Raw genomic sequence first — 21,014 nt, 5'->3', positions numbered from 1 at the left:
GCTTCCATTCTATAATGTTGTGGACTTGATACTGTGTCCAAGTTGGGAAGGGCTACAGTCTGCACACCTTAGCACATAAAAGTAGTTGTAGCTATTGGGCACAGCAGAGGCGGCTCTAGACTTTGTAAAACCTTAAGCAAACATGAGGCCCCACATACTTTTCTGCAGATTTCACATAGTGATCCGATTGGATGCGAGATGGTTGCACTGTCCCTGCAGCACCAATTACTGACCAACTCCTGTTTACTGAGACCAATATAACCAATAATACTAGTATACTGTTACTAACCAAATCTATTATCCCTGTACTGTGACATCACTGTGTGTATTATGCCTGTACTGTGGCATCACTGTGTGTATTATCCCTGTACTGTGACATCACTGTGTGTATTATCCCTGTACTGTGACATCACTGTGTATTATCCTTGTACTGTGACAGTACTGTGTGTATTATCCCTGTACTGTGACATCACTGTGTGTATTATCCCTGTACTGTGACATCACTGTGTGTATTATCCCTGTACTGTGACATCACTGTGTGTATTATCCCTGTACTGTGACATCACTGTGTGTATTATCCCTGTACTGTGACATCACTGTGTGTATTATCCCTGTACTGTGATCACTGTGTATTATCCCTGTACTGTGACATCACTGTGTGTATTATCCCTGTACTGTGACATCACTGTGTGTATTATTCCTGTACTCTGACATCACTGTGTGTATTATCCCTGTACTGTGACATCACTGTGTATTATCCCTGTACTGTGACATCACTGTGTATTATCCCTGTACTGTGACATCAATGTGTGTATTATCCCTGTAATGTGACATCACTGTGACTTGTATTATCCCTGTACTGTGACATCACTGTGACTTGTATTATCCCTGTACTGTGACATCACTGTGACTTGTATTATCCCTGTACTGTGACATCACTGTGACTTGTATTATCCCTGTACTGTGACATCACTGTGACTTGTATTATCCCTGTACTGTGACATCACTGTGTGTATTATCCTTGTACTGTGTATAATAAAGGGATTATCTGGCAGGATGGATGGTTTTGTTTTTAGAACTATGCCCATACCTTGTAAATAAAAAAATAATAAATAAATGAATAAATTATAAATATAAAATAAACCTGTGATAAACCTGTGCTCATCTCCAGCCCTCCCGCCATGCCTCCGTTGTCCTGTTCTGGTTACCAGGTGCAATCCTTTTCCTGATTAAAAGTGTGACACCTGAGCCTGGAGTGATGTTGGGGCCCAGTGTGTCATACTACAGCTAGTCCACAGCGATGTCCTACCTCAGTAGTACAGCACACTGGGCCCCAACATCACTCCAGGCTCAGGTGTCACACTTTCTATCAGGAAAAGGATTGCACCTAGTAACCAGAACAGGACAACGGAGGCATGAGGGGGGGGGGGGGGGAGGGAGCGGCTGGAGATGAGCATAGGTTTATTTTTTATTTATTATTATTATTATTACAGGCATAGTTCTGAAAACCATACCCTCCCGCTGGATAACCCCTTTAACCCTGTACTGTGACAATACTGTGCATATTATCCCTGTACTGTGATGTCACTGTGCATTATGCAAAGTGACATCACAGCACAGGGTTAATACACACATTGACATCACAGCACAGGGTTAAGACACACAGTGACAGTACAGGGTTAAGACACACAGTGACAGTACAGGGTTAAGACACACAGTAACAGCACGATGAGGATAATAAATCACGGGTAACATGGGCCGGTGCAGTGCCGCCGGCATTATCACTATGTGTGGGATGTGTTCTTATCACTTAATGTGCACTGGCCTGCAGCAGTGTGATTGTGCTTGGGGGGGGGGGGGTATGGACAGTGGACGCACCTGAAGGCAGCAGGCCATCACGGACATGGTGAGGCTGAGGACCGGCGCTCATTCCTTTCTTCTGCGCTCCGGGGGCCGGGCAGGGACATATGAGAGTTCTTCAGAGGAGCTCAGAGGTGGCCGCGGCTCTTCTGTTTAGCCACCCAGATCGGCTGCCATACAGATACGCGAGCCGCGTAATGATGCAGGACGTAGTTACGCCGGCCCTTTGATTCCTCGGAATGTCATTATGCGGCTGCCGTATCTTCAGCTGCATCACTCACCATCTGAGGGCGGGGCTTCTGCCTGCCAACTATAGGTACTAAAGCTAACTATAATCGTACGCAAGCGGCCGGGTCAGAGCCGGAGACAGAGCGGCTTTAGCCTCTGCCACCTGTTCCTACACTGGCCGTCTTCTTGACACTGTTGTGCCAGCCCACAGGGAGAGCGGCCTACCGGGAATTTCCCCAGTATCCCGGTAGGCCAGTCCGGCCCTGCGGGCAGGACAGCTTTTCCAGGGCAAACTCTGCTAGTTGCGGCCATAAATCAAGTTTGGCTGTCCAGAAGTCCAGCGGATCTTCAAGGTTTGTTGGCATGGCCATGTCAAGGTATGCCACCACCATCTGGTTCAGGTCCTGCACAATGTCTACCTGCTGCTGATGAGTTGCTTCACTATGCGGGTGAAGAAAGCTACTCATCAGCGACTCTAGACTCAGGCTGCTGCTGCCAACCCTCCCCTCCCAAGCAGCCATGGCAGTGTAAGGTGAGCGCAGATGGCTCCCCAAGTCAGACCTGCGAGTGGATGGACCATGTCGCCGATAGGCATCGGCCAACTGACTACGTAGGATCTCTCTGTAGTAGGTCAGTTTGTCCTCCCTCTCAGTGGGTGTAAAAAAGGCCCCCATTCTGGGACGGTAGCGAGGGTTCAATGAGGTGGAGAGCTAGAAGTCATCCCAATGATGAATTTTGACAATTCGGGGGTCACTACGCAAGCAACTGAGCATGCATCGTGCCATTTGCGCCAGTGACTCGGAGGGACTCCGTGCCTCCATCTCCACTGCATACTGCCACAGTGTGTCTGGGTCCTCTGTTTCGCCTTCCTCATAACCCTCTAGCTCCTCTGGCTGCTCCTGCTCCTCCTTTCCTGTCCGATGACTAGAAACACCGACCATCTCAGCGTAAGATACTTCTGTAGGAGAGGGAACAGCATAGGACAAAGGCAATGGGAGGACAGGGACTGCTCCCGGGCCATGCCAACTGAGGGTTGTGTCTGTGGAACCCCCCGACTGTTGACTGGGGGTGTCAGATGTCACTTGTGATGAAGTGGATGAGCGTGTTAACCAATCGATGACTGCAGATGGGTTGCTGGTCGATACACGACCGCTGGCTGATAACGGGAGCTCAGGCCTCTCGCTGCGACTTCTGCTGCCACTCGCCCCTAGCCTGCTGCGACCTCTGCCTGAAGTATTTAGGCCTCTCCCACTCCTCTGTGCATGTCCTGGCACTTCTCTGCCTGACATACATAGTGCGTATATGAGGGTATTACAATACGCTTCACTACTCTTTAAACAGTATTTGTCTAGAACAGCAGCAGGTGATTACCTTTGGCTGTCCTTTCACTAGACTTGTGCACTAGAAAAAATTTTGTTTTATTTTGTTTTGTTTATTAGTTTTGGAAAAAAAATTTGGTTCGGTAATATTTTCGGTTTTGATTTTTCGGATACATTCGGTATTCGGGTACATTCGGTAAATCTTTTTATTCTTTTTTGGACTTTAGCGATCCTAAAAAATTATGAAGATACCTTTTTTATTAAAATTTCGTATGGTATCATTAAAAAATTATAATAAAAAAGATACAGTAGTGATGGAAAAAATTGTATCTAACGAAATGTATCTTTTTTATTATGAAATGTTTATTAATTTTTAAACAGGGATCAATTTATGTGAGCGGGTAAAGCACTAAAAATGTAGCCGACAATAATAAAAATGTAGTGTGTGTGCGCGTGTTTTTCACTTTTTTTTAAACATTTTTTAGGTAGTACTACTACTCCCAGCGTGGAACACACTGTTCCATGATGGGAGTAGTAGTTACCTGTACTAATTTACAGATCGCCAGGGTCCCTTGCGATCCTCTTGTATAATGTATAGATGCGGCGGCCGCTCTTCTATGGTCCCCTGCATTCACGTATATATACACATATTCATATTTCCCGCAGAGCTGTAATTGGCCAGATGGTTCCAGCCAATCACAGCTCTCTGTGAGAAAGAGGAATATGTGTATATATATACGGCCGTGCAGGGGACCATAGGAGAGCGGCCGACGCATCCATACATTATACAGGAGGATCACAGCGGGTGTCAGGAGTGATACCCGCAGTGATCTTTCCTTTACTACAAGTACTACTACTCCCAACATGGAGTACACTCTGCTCCATGCTGGGAGCTGTAGTACCTGCATTAATAGACAGATCGCAGGGGGTGTCAGAAGTTACACTCGCTGCGATATGTCTATTAATGCAGGTACTACAGCTCCCAGCATGGAGCAGAGTGTGCTCCATGTTGGGAGTATTAGTACCTGCAGTAAGGGACAGATCCCAGCGGATGTCACTCCTCCTGACACCCGCTGCGATCATCCTTATGTGAATGTCGGGATCAGCTGTTCTCAGGGCTACAGAGCCGGGAGAACAGCTGACGCTGAGCCGTAGGTATACATCGTATATCTACTGCCCAGCAAGAACTTACAGTGAGCCTGCAATGTGTATACAGTATACAGTATATTGCGCTATGCGCAAGCCCAGCAAGGAAAGAGTTAACTTACACTGCTGGACAGTGTAGGTTAACCCTTTGGGCGGTATACAGTGGCGTTGCGACCCGGGTGCGGGGGGTGCGGCCCGCACCGGGTGACACCAACCTAATGGGGTGACACCAAGACGCTCCGCAGCACCCACACCCCCTCCCCAGCTACACTGACACCCCCCTATGTGCCCGACCGGCCTCCCATCCGTCAGCACCCCCCCCCTGTGCTGTGTGTGCGGTGCGCCCGTCCGTTAGCAACCCCCCCCCCTTTCAGTGCGCCCGTCCGTCATCACGCCCCCTCCCTCACCTTCACCAGTACTGTGCCCGGCCTCCGCTCCCACGTCTGCGCCGGCCTGACGTCACACCGCATGGCCGCGCAGGGGGACGTCAGTTACGTCACTCGCATTGCGCCCGGTGAGAAGGATCGCTGCGCTGGATGGGTGAGTGTGTGTGTCTGTCTCTATCTATGTTTGTGTGTGTGACTCTGTGTGTGTGTGTGTGTGTGTGACTGTGTATTTGTGTGACTCTGTGTGTGACTGTGTGTTTGTGTGACTCTGTGTGTGTGTGACTCTGTGTGTGAATCTGTGTGTGTGTGACTGTGTGACTGTGTGTGTCTGTGAGTGTGTGTCTCTCTGACTGTGTGTGTTTGTGTTTGTGTCTCTCTGTGTTGTATGTGTTTTTTTTTTTTTTGTGTGTGTCTGCATGTGTGTGTGTGTGGGGATACTTTGACGCATTGTGGGGAACCTGCAAGGGAACCTGCGGCCTAATGTGGGGAGTCTATGCTACCTAATGTGCGTAGTCTATGATACCTAATGTGCGGAGTCTATGATACCTAATGTGGGGAATCTGTGCTACCGAATGTGGGGAAACTGCTACCTAATGTGGGGAATCTGTGCTACCTAATAAGGGGAAATTGCTACCTAATGTGGGGTAACTGGTACCTACCTAATGTGGGGAAACTGGTACCAAATGTGGGGAATCTATGCTGCCTAATGTGGGGAAAAGATGCTACCTAATGTGGGGAAACTGCTACCTACCTAATGTGGGGGAACCGCTGCCTACCTAATGCTCCCCCCCCTGGCAGTAGCACCCTCCTCATCCGCCAGCAACTACCCCCCCCCCCAGCAGCACCTCCATCAGAAGATCCTTATGGTGGATGAGGCGGTGCTCCTGCCAGGAGGATGATCCTGCCGATGGATGATGGGGGTGATACTGCCAGGGGGGATGGCCAGTAGCACCCTCATCATCCTTCAGCAACACCCCCCCCCAGTAGTAGCACCCCGATCATCCACTAGCAACACCACCAATACCCCCCTCCCGTGGTAATAGCATCAGCTAACAGATGTTGAGGGGTGTTACTGCGGTTGTGGTATTATATTCAGAGGGTGCACTGTATGGCAACGTTATATTCAGAGGGCGCAGTTTGTGGTAGTGTTATATTCAGAGGGCACAGTGGGTGGTAGTATTATATTCAGAGGGTGCAGTTTGTGGTAGTATTATTAGAGATGAGCGAACTTACAGTAAATTCGATTTGTCACGAACTTGTCGGCTCAGCAGTTGATGACTTATCCTGCGTAAATTAGTTCAGCCTTCAGGTGCTCCGGTGGGCTGGAAAAGGTGGATACATTCATAGGAAAGATTCTCCTAGGACTGTATCCACCTTTTCCAGCCCACAGGAGCACCTGAAAGCTGAACTAATTTATGCAGGAAAAGCCATCAACTGCCGAGCCGAGAAGTTTGTGACGAGTTGAATTTACTGTAGTTTGCTCATCTCTAAGTATTATATTCAGAGGGCGCAGTGGGTGGTGGTAATATATTCAGAGTGTACAGTATGTGTTGGTATTATATTCAGAGGGTACAGTATGTGATAGTATTATATTCAGGGGTACAGTATGTGGCAGATTTATATTCAGAGGGTACAGTATATGGTAGTATTATATTCAGAGGGTACAGTATGTGATAGTATTATATTCAGGGGTACAGTATGTGGCAGATTTATATTCAGAGTGTACAGTATGTGTTGGTATTATATTCAGAATGTACAGTGTGTGGTATTATTATATTCAGTGGGTATGGTGTATGGAAGGTTTATAATCAAAGAGTATAGTGTATAGTAAAACTCTGTATTTTTGTAAAACACCAGCCGGTGAGTACTATTGTTTGGACTTTCACAGTATGTAGGCCCTTGACAGATTATCAGGTACAAAATGGTACACTTATTAGATGTACGTATGTGGCATGCAAGTATGAGGGCAAAAAAATGTGCAACAATATGCCAAAAAACTCAGTATTTTTGTAAAACACCAGCAGGTAATCACTTTTGCCAGGACTTTCCCTGTATCTAGACTTGTTACAGATATAAAATAGTAGACTGCTTTGATGTAGGTATGTGGTATGCAAGTATAAGGGCAGAAAAATGCACTACAGTCCGCTGAAAAAAACATATTTTTGAACAGCAGCAGGACACAACAGTGCAGCACCATAAAAAAATAAAAAAAGAGGTATTAAACTCTAAATTTCACTCTGTCACAGAGTGTTAAGAATGGTGTGCACTGGTTTTTATACAGTCTACACACAATTATAAGAAGCAGATGATTTCTGGAGGAAAAAAAAGCACAGAATTGTGCTGAAAAATAAGGCGATAAGGTGGTTCATAAAGTTCAGGCAGGTTGTTGATATGTATGATGCAACATCAAGCTATCTGCCCCTCTCTGATGTAATGCTTAATAATGCAAATAGGAGGTTTATGTCGTAAGATTCTTCTCAGTGAGAACAACCAAAGCACTCTGCACTTCTGTCTGTCCACAATGCTGATGTGACTAGCAGTTGCCAGTGGTACGCTGTGGTATAAGCAATTCACACACACACACACACGCAGTCCGTCCTCTCTCTCTGAGTGCGTGGATGACATGAACAACAGCAATATGGCTGTCGATTATATAGGGCTGTGACATCACAGGGGTCAATGAATGCTGATAGGCTGCATCTCGCATGTGATTCATGGTCATCCCGCCTACCTCACTTCCCGCCCTACTTTCCCACCCTCCCATAATCCCCTACCCCATGTACTCACATGTGGATCCGCCATTTTAGGTCTCCTTTAGCAGGGAACGCTGTAAAATGGAATTTAATAAAGCAATTTGCGGCGATATTCGCATTCGTTGCGAATCGAATATTTCATGAAATTCTTAAAGAATTTGGGTTCGTCAGCTTCGATTCGCTCATCTCTAGGCAGCACATTGAACACATTTTATAAGTGGTCAGAAACTTGTAAATAACTCATGAAAGAATAAAGTTACATTAAAACCAAGCACATCATTGTTTTTCTTGTGAAATTCCCTATAAGTTTGATGTGTCACATGACCCTCTCCCTATTGAAAAAACTAAAGTTGGATTCAAAATGGACGACTTCAAAATGGCCCCCATGGTCACCACCCATCTTGAAAAGTTTCCCCCCTCACATATACTAATGTGCCACAAATAGAAAGTTAATATCACCAACCATTCCCATTTTATTAAGGTGTATCCATATAAGTGGCCCACCCTGTAGTTTGCAGACTTTGTTTAAAGACGTTTCATAATTTATGAAAAGTGACTTGTAAATTTCATAATCATAATTTAACATTCTGATAGGCTATAAATAAATAAACACTTATTTACATAAATAAAAAGCTACACAGCTGTCTCGATTGGAGTGTGAATGTGGGAGATTCGTAGGATGGCTTGGATATGAAGAGTGCTGTAGAGATTACACGAATGTGAAGAAATTCTTATAAACATTAGACGTGTCCATAGCCATTAAATAATTTAATTAAAGTGTTGATTTGACTGTAAGTAAGGTTTGTGTTTATAATGTGAAAGTGTCCAAAACATTTTATCGTGTTTGATTCAGGCTTCCGTTTGAGAACTTTTGAAGTTTGCAGACTTTGTTTAACCCCTTAAGGACCAAGGACGTTCTGGAACGTCCCCGCACCCTGGGCTTTAAGGACCAAGGACGTTCCAGAACGTCCTGGTGTTTCTCCGGTCTCTGCCGCGTGCCGGGCAGAGATCGGAGCGGCATGTCTGCTGTAGTCGTTCAGCAGGCATGCCGTGCAAATGCCTAGGGGGGTCCCGGGACCCCCGCATGTCGACGATCGCCGGAGATCGCTTGCAAAATCACGCAAGCGATCTTCGGTGAATCGGGTCATTCAGGTCACTTGTGACCCGATGACCCGGTATTAAATGGTGATCGGCGGTGTACAATTCACCGCCAATCACCTGCCATTGCTGGGGAGCGGTGACAATACTGTCACCGCCCTAGAAACGCTGCTATTGGCCGGCGATCATCCAGCCAATAGCAGTGCAGCAGAGGAGGGGTTAAGGGCCCCTTACCGCTGCTGCACCCGCTCTCTGTGTTCAGTCAGCGGGTGCAGCAGTGAGGAGAAAACCCCCCTCAGAGCTCCGGATCCCCCCTCAGAGCTCCGGAGCCCCCTCAGGAGCCTTAGAATAGGGACAGCGGATTGCAGGGACAGGTAGGACTTAAAGTAAAAAAAAGTAAAAAAAAAAAAAGTTAAAAAAAGTTTAAAAAAAAAAAAAAAGTAAAAAAAAGTAAAAAAAAAAAAAAAAAAAAAAGGTCCCCCCCCCCGACCCCCTAATAGGTCCCCATGGGTCCTATTAGGGTCTGATCCTTGACCCCGGGTCCTATTAGGGGTTCAGGGATCCCCTTTTTGGGGGGGGCTGCAGCTTTTTTTTTTTTCTTTTAATAAAAAAAAATCCCCCCCTGACCCCCTAATAGGTCCCCCAGGGTCCTATTAGGGTCTGATCCCTTACCCCGGGTTCTATTAGGTTATTACACTTTTTACACCAAGCACCACACACTACATTCTTCCCGCGGACCTAAAACTGTGGTCAACCACGGTTTGAGGTCCGGTCGTAAAAGCGCATACGGCGCAAAAATGAGCCGACCGGACTGAACGTTTCACTCCGGCCGGCTCATTGAAATGAATGACATACGGGAGCGCATACGAAGGCATACGGGAGCACGAGGTTTTAGCTCCCCCCTGCCGTATGCGCTCCCGTATGGGAGAAAACGTAGTGTGAACCCAGCCTTATCCGGGCCTCTGCATAGGCTGCTTCAGGGAGTATCACACTTCCATGGAGCCCTAAATTTTCCCTTTTTATTTGAATTTTCCATAATTTGACCAATGTACCAAGTCCAGAGTACATTCCAAAATATAACCCCCATAAATCACTAAATTGCCCAAAAAAACGTAAAAAAAAAATAAACATGATAAGAACTCTGGGGGTGTTTTGTCAAAAATGGGTCATAGGTCACTGAGTCACTATCATCGGGGACTTTTATGTTGCCTCAAATGTGCAGCGCTCTCTCTACACCTGAGGGGGGCGCCTTTGAGGCAACAGGTAAGGGACGGCCACACACATCACATTTCCAGAATGATGATTCAGAGCATAGGGTTTGGGGCGAGTATATATTTTTTGTTTTGGCTATGCTCTGGGTCATCATTCTGGGAACATATCCTGTTTTATTATGTTTTATAATTTTCTGGCCCACTGTACCCCATATTACGGGCCTCTGTACCCCACCTGTCTAGCCCAGTTACGGCCCGTTGTCCCACATAGTGTTCCCCTATTTTTGGCCTCAGTGCTCCCCCATTAATGCTCCTTGAGGGGGGGTCCCACATCCTGGCTCCATATCAAGCTCAAGGTCCCTGACTGCGCTCCCACTCAAGCAAGACCTGCTGTGCACCCGCCAAGCCTAAATCATCAAAAAATAAGGTATGTCCTTACTCCAAAGAAATGTATTTACAAATTGTGGGGTGTCTTTTCTGCTATTAACATTAAAAATTTTTTTACATATGCAAAATCGTGAAACCCCTGTGGGGTATTTAGGTTCACTTTACCCCTTGTTACGTTCTCCAAGTGGTCTAGTTTCCAAAATATAATGCCATGTTGGTTTTTTTTTTTTTGCTGTCCAGGCACCAAAGGGAATTCCTAAATGCGGCATGCTCCCAGAGCAAAATTTGCGTCCAAACAGCCAAATGTGACTACTCCTCTTCTGAGACCTGTAGTGCGCCAGCAGAGCACTTTTCACCCCCCTATGGGGTGTTTTCTGAATCGGGAGAAATTGGGCTTCAAATTTTGGGGGGTATTTTCAGCTTTAACCCTTTGTAAAAATGAAAAATGTTTGGGAAACCAAGCATTTTCGGTAATTTTTTATTTATTTTTTTACATATGCAAAAGTTGTGAAACCCCTGTAGGGTATTAAGGTTATGTTCCCCAAGGGGTCTAGTTTCCAAAATATAATGCCATGTGTTTTTTTTTTTTTTTTTTTTGCTGTCCTGGCACCATAGGGGCTTCCTAAATGCTGCATGCCCCCAGAGCAAAATTTGCTTCCAAAAAGCCAAATGTGACTACTCCTCTTCTGAGACCTGTAGTGCACCAACAGAGCACTTTTCACCCCCACATGGGGTGTTTTCTGAATGGGGAGAAATTGGGCTTCAAATTTTGGGGGGTATTTTCTGCTATTACCCTTTTTTAAAATGTCAAATTTTTGGGAAAACAAGCATTTTATGTAATTTTTTTTTTTTTTTTTTTACATTTGCAAAAGTCATGAAACACCTGTGGGGTATTAAGGCTCACTTAATTCCTTGTTAAATTCCCCAAGGGGTCTAGTTTTTTTTTTTTTGCTGTTTTGGCACCCGAGGGGCTTCCTAAAGGTGACATGCCCCCCAAAAACCATTTCAGAAAAATGTTCTCTCCAAAATCCCCTTGTCGCTCCCTTCCCTTCTGAGCCCTCTACTGCGCCCGCCGAACAATTTACATAGACATATGAGGTATGTGCTTACTCAAAAGAAATTGGGCTACAAAGACCAATAAAAATGTTCTCCTTTTACCCCTTGCAAAAATGCACAAAATTGGGTCTACAAGAACATGCGAGTGTAAAAAATGAAGATTTTGAATTTTCTCCTTCACTTTGTTGCTATTCCTGTGAAACACCTAAAGGGTTAAAACAGTTACGGAATGTCATTTTGAATACTGTGTAGTTTTTATAATGGGGTCATTTATGGGGTATTTCTAATATGAAGACTCTTCAAATCCACGTCAAAACTAAACTGGTCACTGAAAAATAGTGAGTTTGAAAATTTTGTGAAAAATTTGAAAATTGCTGCTGAACTTTGAAGCTCTCTGGTGTCTTCCAAAAGTAAAAACTCATCAATTTTATGATGCTAACATAAAGTAGAATATGTCACGAAAAAACATTCTCGGAATCAGAATGATAACTAAAAGCATTCCAGAGTTATTAATGTTTAAAGTGACAGTGGTCAGATGTGCAAAAAACGCTCTGGTCCTAAGGTGTAAAATGGCCTGGTCCTTAAGGGGTTAAAGATGATTTATAATTTATGAAAAGTGACTTGCAAATTTTTAAATAATATTTAATATAATTTAAATAAATAATTGCTATACATAAAAGCCAGGTAAGAAGTCCAGAATGGAAGGTACATTCTCATTGCATGAAGGACATTTCTAAAAGAATCTGTGTCATACTTCATACTGAATAATAGTATTATTTCACTAATCCAGCACACTTGTTACTACTAGCACTCTGGCCAGACACACTGGCCGCGAGCGCTCTCCTGTCCCGTCATCCTCTGCCGGCGGTGCTGTGGTGCGCATGCGAACGTTGGGCTGTTACTCACCTCCTGCTTCCTCCGCTATCCCAGGTCGCCGGCGTGTGTACCTGCCCTCAAGGGCACATGCACGCCGGCTCTCTGCGATTTAAAAGGACAGTACGCCCTTAATTGATTACTGCTGCTTGCTGACATTATAAGTGTTATCCCTTGCGGGATCTTTGTGCCTTACTGCCAAAAAAAAAGCGGACCTCCTGTGTGTTCTGCTATTCCGTGTAATAGTTCCTTCAGCTCCATTCCCTGATAATGTGCCAGTGCCACCTGCCCTGACCTTTTAGCCTGTCCATGACAACGAGTTTGCCTCATCCTCCCTGTACCACGTTACACATCGGCAGCCTGTGTCGATGAGTGGTATCAGGGGTAGCGACCTGGGTGCCCCCTGCAAGTCCATCCCGCTTTGCGGCAGGCTCTGGTGAAAACCAGCAGCACCTTAGACTCCGCTTCCTGGTACGGCCCACACCATCAGGTTCAGCGGCTCCACTTCACCACTGCTTTTACAACACTTCCTATGCGTGTTACGATAAGACAAAGTGTTCTACACCCCTATTGAGGCTCTCTGTAGCCCGGAAATAAGATCGAACCAACTTTTTTTTTTTATTCGGCAAATTGGGCCGAATCAAATTTTTCTAAAATTCGCTCATCTCTATTCCTAATCTTTATACCTGAGACATGGTTGTGTTATATAAGAAGCTGTCTATAGACAATACACTTATTAACAACACATATATCTTCATGAATAAGGTAGAGACTATGACATCTTTGCAGGTCTAGATATTACATCTAGCCTGAGTGTTATCAGTAATTAATGTAAATATAACCTGTCTCATGGTTCCTTGTAGTACAGTGTATTATGCCTCCCAGGATGATGTTGACAGAGACTATTGACAGGTTTTTGGGGGTTTTGTTTTTGCAATGTTTGGGGTATGTGTTCATTTTTTTTTATTCATTAATTTTAAGGGTAATAGATTTTTTTTGGGGGGGGGGGAGGTGGCAAAATATTTTCTGAATTATTATTGTTTTTTGTTTTTCAAAGCATTTCTGCCTTTCTATAAATATATATATATATATATATATATATATATATATATATATATATATAGATATAGATATAGATATAGATATATAGATATAGATATATATATATATATATATTTTTTTTTTTTTTTGGTAGGGGGGTCATTAAATCATTTTATTACACTTTTATATTATGGTTTTTTTTTTCACCCATATTCCCATAAGAGGGCAACCTTTCACCAATGATCTGATTGTTCGTATAAAACACTGGACTACTGTTGTAGTACAGTGAATTATTCCTCTCAGCATTATTCAGGCAGTGTAGGATTATGGCAATTGTGAGGGGTTTTTATGGGGTAATAAAGTTTTTTTTTAGAATTATTATTTTTTATTTTCTTAATTTTATATTTCACACCAAATATGTTTTTAAAGGGATATTTTAGAAGCGAGTTTTAGTTTTTTTTTATTATTATTTTATTAACCTTGTTTTTAAAGGAAATCTGTCACCAGTGTCACCTACACAAACCTGTCAGTACCGACAGATAATGAAGGTGACCAGTGGAGTTGCTAGGGTTGGTGTCACCCGGTGCGGTAGAAAATGGTGTCACCCCATACCTTCCCCCCCTCAGTAAGTTTTTAGCCTGTTGTGACAGACACCACTGTTGTAGCGCATTGTGAGAAATTCCAGTATAATAATCAGATATACCTGTTGCCACAGAATAGGAAAGTGTTAAAGAAGTTTTCACTATTTAAATATACAGCTCCCAGGATTACTTAAAGGGGTACTCCACTGGAAAACATTTACTTTTATATCAACTGGTGCCAGAAAGCTAAACAGATTTTTAAATTACTTCTATTTAAAATCTTAATCCTTACAGTACTTATAAGCTGGTGTATGCTCCACAGGAAGTTGTGTAGTTTTTTCCAGTCTGACCACAGTGCTACTTGCTGACACCTCTGTCCATAGCAGGATAGGTTTGCTATGGGGATTTGCTCCTACTATGGACAGTTCTTGACATGGACAGAGGTGTCAGCACAGAGCACTGTGGTCAGACAGAAAATAAATTAAAAAAGAAAAGAACTTCCTGTGAATCACTTATACAGCAGCTAATAAGTACTGGAAGGATTAAGATTTTTAAATAGAAGTAATTTACAAATCTGTTTAACTTTGTAGCACCAATTGATAAAAAAAAAATGTTTTCCAGTAGAGTACCCCTTTGAGCAGTGGTGAGGTTATGCTGGGAGTTGTAGTTTCACTCACCATAACTGTAGAACTCACAAGCGACTACAGCTCTGATAGGACATAGAGAGGAGAATGCACAATAATATCAGTGACTACAGGTGATGCCTTCTCTATAGTGAGGAGAATACACAATAATATCAGTGACTACAGGTGATGTCTTCTCTATAGTGAGGAGAATATACAATGATATCAGTGACTACAGGTGACGTCTTCTCTATAGTCTTCCCTTATCTAATTCAGATGGTACATACCGCCTGGTCCAGCTAAAACTTCAGTCTGTAGAATGTGATGCCCAGACGTCTCCTCACTATGTCAGCGGATTCTCATCCTCTATATGAAAACAAGTATTATTATAAACCTGCCAGACACTGTATCCTCTAAATATAATACTACTATACACTATACTCTTTGATTATAAACCTTCCATACACCATACCCACTGAATATAATATTACCACACACTGTACATTCTGAATATAATACCAACACATACTGTACCCTCAGAATATAAATCTGCCACATACTGTACCCTCTGAATATAATACTACCACAAACTGCGCCCTCTGAATTTAACGTTACCATACAGTGCACCCTCTGAATATAATACCACAACCGCAGTAACACCCCTCAACATCCGTTAGCTGATGCTATTGCCACGGGAGGTTTTTTTTGGTGGTGTTGCTAGTGGATGATGGAGGTGCTACTACTGGGGGGGTGTTGCTGGAGGATGATGAGGGTGCAACTGGCCATCCCCCGTGGCAGTATCACCCCCATCATCCATCCACAGGATCATCCTCCTGGCAGGAGCCCTACCCTCATCCACCATCAGGATCTGCTGATGGAGGGGATACTGCTGGGGGGGGGGGGTGTTGCTGGTGGATGATGAGGGTGCTCCTGCCAGAGGGGAGCATTAGGTAGACAGCAGTTCCCCCACTTTCGGTAGGCAGCAGTTCCCCCACATTAGGTAGCATATTTTCCCCACATTAGGCAGCATAGATTCCCCACATTTGGTACGTGTTCCCCCACATTAGGTAGCAATTTCCCCACATTAGGTAGCACAGATTCCCCACATTAGGTAGCAATTTCCCCACATTAGGTAGCATAGATTCCCCACATTCGGTAGCACAGATTCCCCACATTAGGTAGCATAGACTCCCCACATTTGGTAGCACAGATTCCCCACATTAGGTAGCAGTTTCCCCACATTAGGTAGCAGTTTCCCCACATTAGGTAGCATAGACTCCCCACATTAGGTAGCATAGACTCCCCACATTAGGTAGCCCGCACATTTGGTAGTAGTTTCCCCACATTAGGCCGCAGGTTCCCTTGCAGGTTCCCCACAATGGGTCAAAGTCTCCCCACATTAGATCGCTGGTTCAACCCCCCCCCCCCCCCCCCCCACCAAAAAAAACACATACAACACAGACACAAACACACACACAGTCAGAGAGACACACACTCACAGACAGACACACACACAGTCACAGTCACACACACAGAGTCACACAGTCAAATACACACACACACACAGAGTCACACACACACAGAGAAAATAAGGCATACTTGGCACACCAGAAGGCCTCCTACATAATTCCAATACAAGAAATGATTTTGGGCAGGGGTGTAGCTTAAAGCTCCTGGATCCCCCTGCAACATTTAGTACAGGTCCTCCTCACCTACTATCTGCCATAAATTTGACTACTGCCTCTGCCCCACCTTTATCTATGCTTCTGAATTAGGGAATGAAATATAACAAAAAAAAAAAACAAAAAAAGTCACACAGTCACACACACACAGTCACATACTCACACACACACACAGAGTCAATAAGGCATACTTGGCACACCAGAAGGCCTCCTACATAATTCCAATACAAGAAATGATTGTGGGCAGGGGTGTAGCTTAAAGCTCCTGTGTCCCCCTGCAACACACACACAGTCACATACACACAGTCACATATACACACACACACACACACACAGTCACACACACACAGAGTCACACACAGACAGTCACACACAGACAGTCACACACAGACAGAGACACACAGACAGAGATAGAGACAGACAGAGAGACAGACACACACACTCACCCATCCAGCGCAGTGCTCCTTCTCTCCGGGCGCCCTGCGAGTGACGTAACTGACGTCCTATGCGGTGGTGCTGACGGACGGGCGCACAGCGGCGATGAAGGCCGGGAGGGGGGGGTGCTGACGGACGGGCGCACAGTGGCGATGAAGGCGGGGGGGTGCTGATGGACGGGCGCACAGTGCAGGTGAAGGCCGGGGGGAGAGTGCTGACGGACGGGCGCACTGCACAGCGCAGGTGAAGGCGGGGGGGGGGGGTAGTTATGCTGACGGACGGGAGGCCGGTTGGACACAGATGTGGGGTGTCGGTGTAGCTGGGGAGGGGGGGTGGTTGCTGCGGAGCGTCTTGGTGTCACCCCATTAGGTTGGTGTCACCCGGTGTCGCAACGCCACTGCAGGTGACACTGATGACAACAGTACTTTTCATACAACATTACTTTACTACATAATTCTAACCATTCCTCTTTACTCAAAGCTTTCTGGGCCATCCAATGTCTCAAAAAGTTATTTTTGTTAATCCTAACATCTTCAGGATCATGTTTTTATATTTATACCCTTCAAGATTCAATCCTAATATTGTTTTCAGATCATACTCCATTTTCACCTGGAGCTTTACCTCCATTATCTCAAACACCTCCAACCAGAATTTTTTATTAACAGTTCCATACCATATGCAACCAGTTTGCATCTTCCATATTACGTTTTGGATAATTAGATTTTTCCCAGAGCCCCACTTTATACATAAACCCTGGGGTGTATTGTGTTCGATATAGTAACAAAGAGATATCCTGTGGTTCACAGTAATTGAGGCAGCCTCGATATTTCTAAATATAATTTTCCATCCTTCTTTAATTCCACCTATGTCCCTTTCCCATTTTACTCTACTATGTGCTATCTCCCTTTTACTATTAACCAAAAGTTTATAAATCTTACTTAATAATTTTTTCTCTTTTCCATGTCAAACTTTTATTAACTCCATTAAATGGGTACTGTCACCAACCTATTTTTTATATGTTGTAGTACTTATGTACTACAGGATATATATGGAAAAATAGGAACAGAAAAATGGCGCTATCTAATTGCCGTAAGAGATAGTAAAATCACAAAAGATGTATTCAAAATGCACGTTGATATATGTGGAGGTTGGAGTATACGTTTAGCTCAAACAAATAATCAAACATATACAGATCTCAGAAAAGCAGTGGTATGTGTCTGGTATAGGTGAATGGTATCTCACTCACCTATTTTTGTTGTGCTGCAGGCACAACACCGTTTAGGGCATTGAAAGAGTATGGCAACTCTCCAAAAAAAACTCTGGCAGCCTTGCATCCGAACCCGAACAGCAGCTGTGTCGGTCTAGGCAATAGAAGAAAGTGTGGTCCCAGAATGGAGTTGCCCCAGCAGTTTACGGGGAAAGCAAAATGCTGATGGTATTCGTGGCGCCTTGAGGGTATATTCCAGTCAAACAAGCATCCTAAGTGGTAGGGTTACTTGTTTATTTCATAAAATAACAGTCCATACATTACTGCAAATATATGGAATGGTGTACAAAATAATAAATAAAATGACAGAACAAGTTAAATAGCAACGCGTTTCGCAGGGTGACCCCAGCTTCGTCAGGGTAATAAAGTCTGACTGTATTTATCTGGTATATATACACAAAGACAGTCTGTTTGAAAGTTTGCGGGGGAATTAGATCCCTGACGTCATTCTTGTGACAAAAGTGATGTATCTGCAGTGGTTGGCATGGTTGCCAATAGACGCACATTGATGCAGTAGTTTTTTCTTTTGTTTTTCTCCATTCTCCGATTTTGACTGGATACGGGTATCAAATAGAATATATGTCCCAGACATAAACATAACATAAAGATATAAAAACATAGAGTATGGACAAGAAAATAAGTGAATGAAATTGCAGCTTATGTTCATCTGGAGTATTTATGCACTATCCCGATGTTGCGTATTGTGTTCAGTATGCATGCTGGTATAATTGCAAGCAGCGCTGAGTGATCTGAGTATTTCATATTCAGACAGATTAACTAGTGTTACAATTTTTTACTTATATGTGCACTGTATCTTTAAGTTTTTCTTTCGGTGATGTTTTAAGCGATTTGGCTCTAAGTCGCTTAAAACAACACCGAAAGAAAAACAAGATGGGGAAAATCAACCAGACAACATATGGCATCTTCAAATGTGAAAGAAATCGATGCTTGTGTTGCCTAACCATCACGGCTGGCCTGACGAAATACAAAAGTAATCATTCAGGGAGGGAGGAAGAGACTCCGGAGCAGCCTACCATGCTATTGGCTGCTCATCTATGCGCGCTCCCTACAGGAGCGCAGTATAGATTAGGTGAGGGCGGAAGTCGGCGTCCAGCAGGCGTCAGTGACATTGCGCCTGCTGGGGAAGTCGGCTTCCGGCAGAGCTAAAGCCGGCAGCAGAAGATCAGCTCTTTATAAGGTAGAAAAACTATTTTAAAAGGCAGGGAGCGGGTTAGGGATAGTTTAGCAAAAGGTAGGGACAGAAAAAAAAATACAGATGGTGGGAGCTATTCTTTAAACAGTGAGTCTGTATCATGAATCAATTTTTTTCCTTTTCTTTCTTAAGTGCTTCTTTCACTTGTAAATAATAAAATTTACTATTTCGATTCAGATAAAATTTATCACATAACTCTTTATTCAATTAACTCTCCCTGTGAAAATAAGTGATTCACTTGCCATATTCCTTTATATTGCCAATTCATATAATTTGAGATGCTTTTTTAATTCTGGAAAGGGATTGTTGTGCCAAAGTGGAGTACACCAAATACTCCTTTTTATCCAGATTACCTTTTGAATTCTTTCCCATAAATTACTTATCTTAATAGCTAATACCTGACTTCTTATATCTTTAATCTACCACTTTCCAGTAAATACCACATTGATCTGCTGTCTATTCCCTGCTTTAAAAAAAAAAAAAAAAAAAGTCCCTTAACACTTTTTGTTCTTGTACCAAAAACAACACTTGTGATGCCAAAAAAAAATCCGGTATTCCTAAACCTACTATTTCTGATGGTAGGGCCAGATATTGTAGTTTAATTCTCACCCGTTTCCGACCCCAAATTAATTTGTTAAATTTTTTCCCTAATAAACCAAAAACTATCCTTAAAGGGGTTCTCCGGTGCTTAGACATCTTATCCCCTATCCAAAGGATAGGGGATAGGATGCCTGATCGCGGGAGTCCAGCCGCTGGGGACCCCCGTGATCTTGCACGCGGCACCCCGTTTGTAATCAGTCCCCGGAGCGTGTTCGCTCCGGGACTGATTACCGGTGACCACAGGGCCGACGGCGTGTGACGTCACTCCTCCGCCCCCGTGTGACGTCACGCTCCGCCCCTCAATGCAAGCCTATGGGAGGTGGCGTGACAGCTATCACTCCCCCTCCCGTAGGCTTGCATTGAGGGGCGGAGCGTGACGTCACACGAGGGCGGTGGCGTGACATCACACGCCGCCGGCCCTGTGGTCGCTGGTAATCAGACCCGGAGCGAACACGCTTCGGGGACCGATTATAAACAGGGTGCCGCGTGCAAGATCACGGCGGTCCCAGTGGCGGGACTCCCGCAATCAGGCATCTTATCCCCTATCCTTTGGTTAGGGGATAAGATGTCTAAGCACCGGAGTACCCCTTTAACCCATAACAGTGTTATTCTCAAAAAGTGTAGAACCATAGGTAATATCACCAACTTCATTAAAGTTATCCTGTCTGTCATATTTAATCCTAGTTTTACCCAGACATTGATTTTAACACTTATCCTTTCCAACAGTGGTCTCAGATATTTTAATACCTAAATACTCCAAGTGATCCATGGTTTTAAAATTTTTTACATTTCCAATAGGGGATTCTATCTCCTCATCCAAAGGTAGAAGTCCTGACTTTGGCCAATTCATTTTAAGACGGCTCACATTAAACTTTAACCTGGTCATGGCAGGAAACAATCAACCCCCAAGTGCAGTTGTGCACATATGCTGGGGTTGAGGTCCTGCACTTGTGATCTGTTGGTATGGGCGATCCCAGCATAATATGCATAAAGTGGAGGATGCCTGCAGATGGTAAGAAGTACCACAATGGCATCCTACACCAGATAAATATGTATGTGGATGCGTATTACATAATTTAGACATTAAACAGCTACATTAGCGTGGTCTAAAATGATAGGAGGTGCTCAACCCCAAGTGCAGTTGTGCACATACGTTGGAGTGGAGGACATATGGTTTCACTCCTGTGGTAGATGCAAACAATGGCATAAGCTAACCATCAAATCAGATGTAAAATTGAGACATTAGCCAGTATAT

The 21,014-nt window shown here is 44.1% G+C and overlaps 1 protein-coding gene across 1 annotated transcript in view; it reads left to right on the top strand.

The window, feature by feature from the left end:
- The window catches only part of LOC130356372 (acidic mammalian chitinase-like), a 101,142-nt gene that overhangs the window by 2,358 nt on the left and 77,770 nt on the right, over positions 1–21,014 (top strand). The window lies entirely within an intron of this gene.

This window comes from Hyla sarda, chromosome 2 (genome assembly GCF_029499605.1).
Source record: "Hyla sarda isolate aHylSar1 chromosome 2, aHylSar1.hap1, whole genome shotgun sequence".
NCBI lineage: Eukaryota > Metazoa > Chordata > Amphibia > Anura > Hylidae > Hyla > Hyla sarda.
This window is presented reverse-complemented; position numbering and strand designations above follow the sequence as displayed.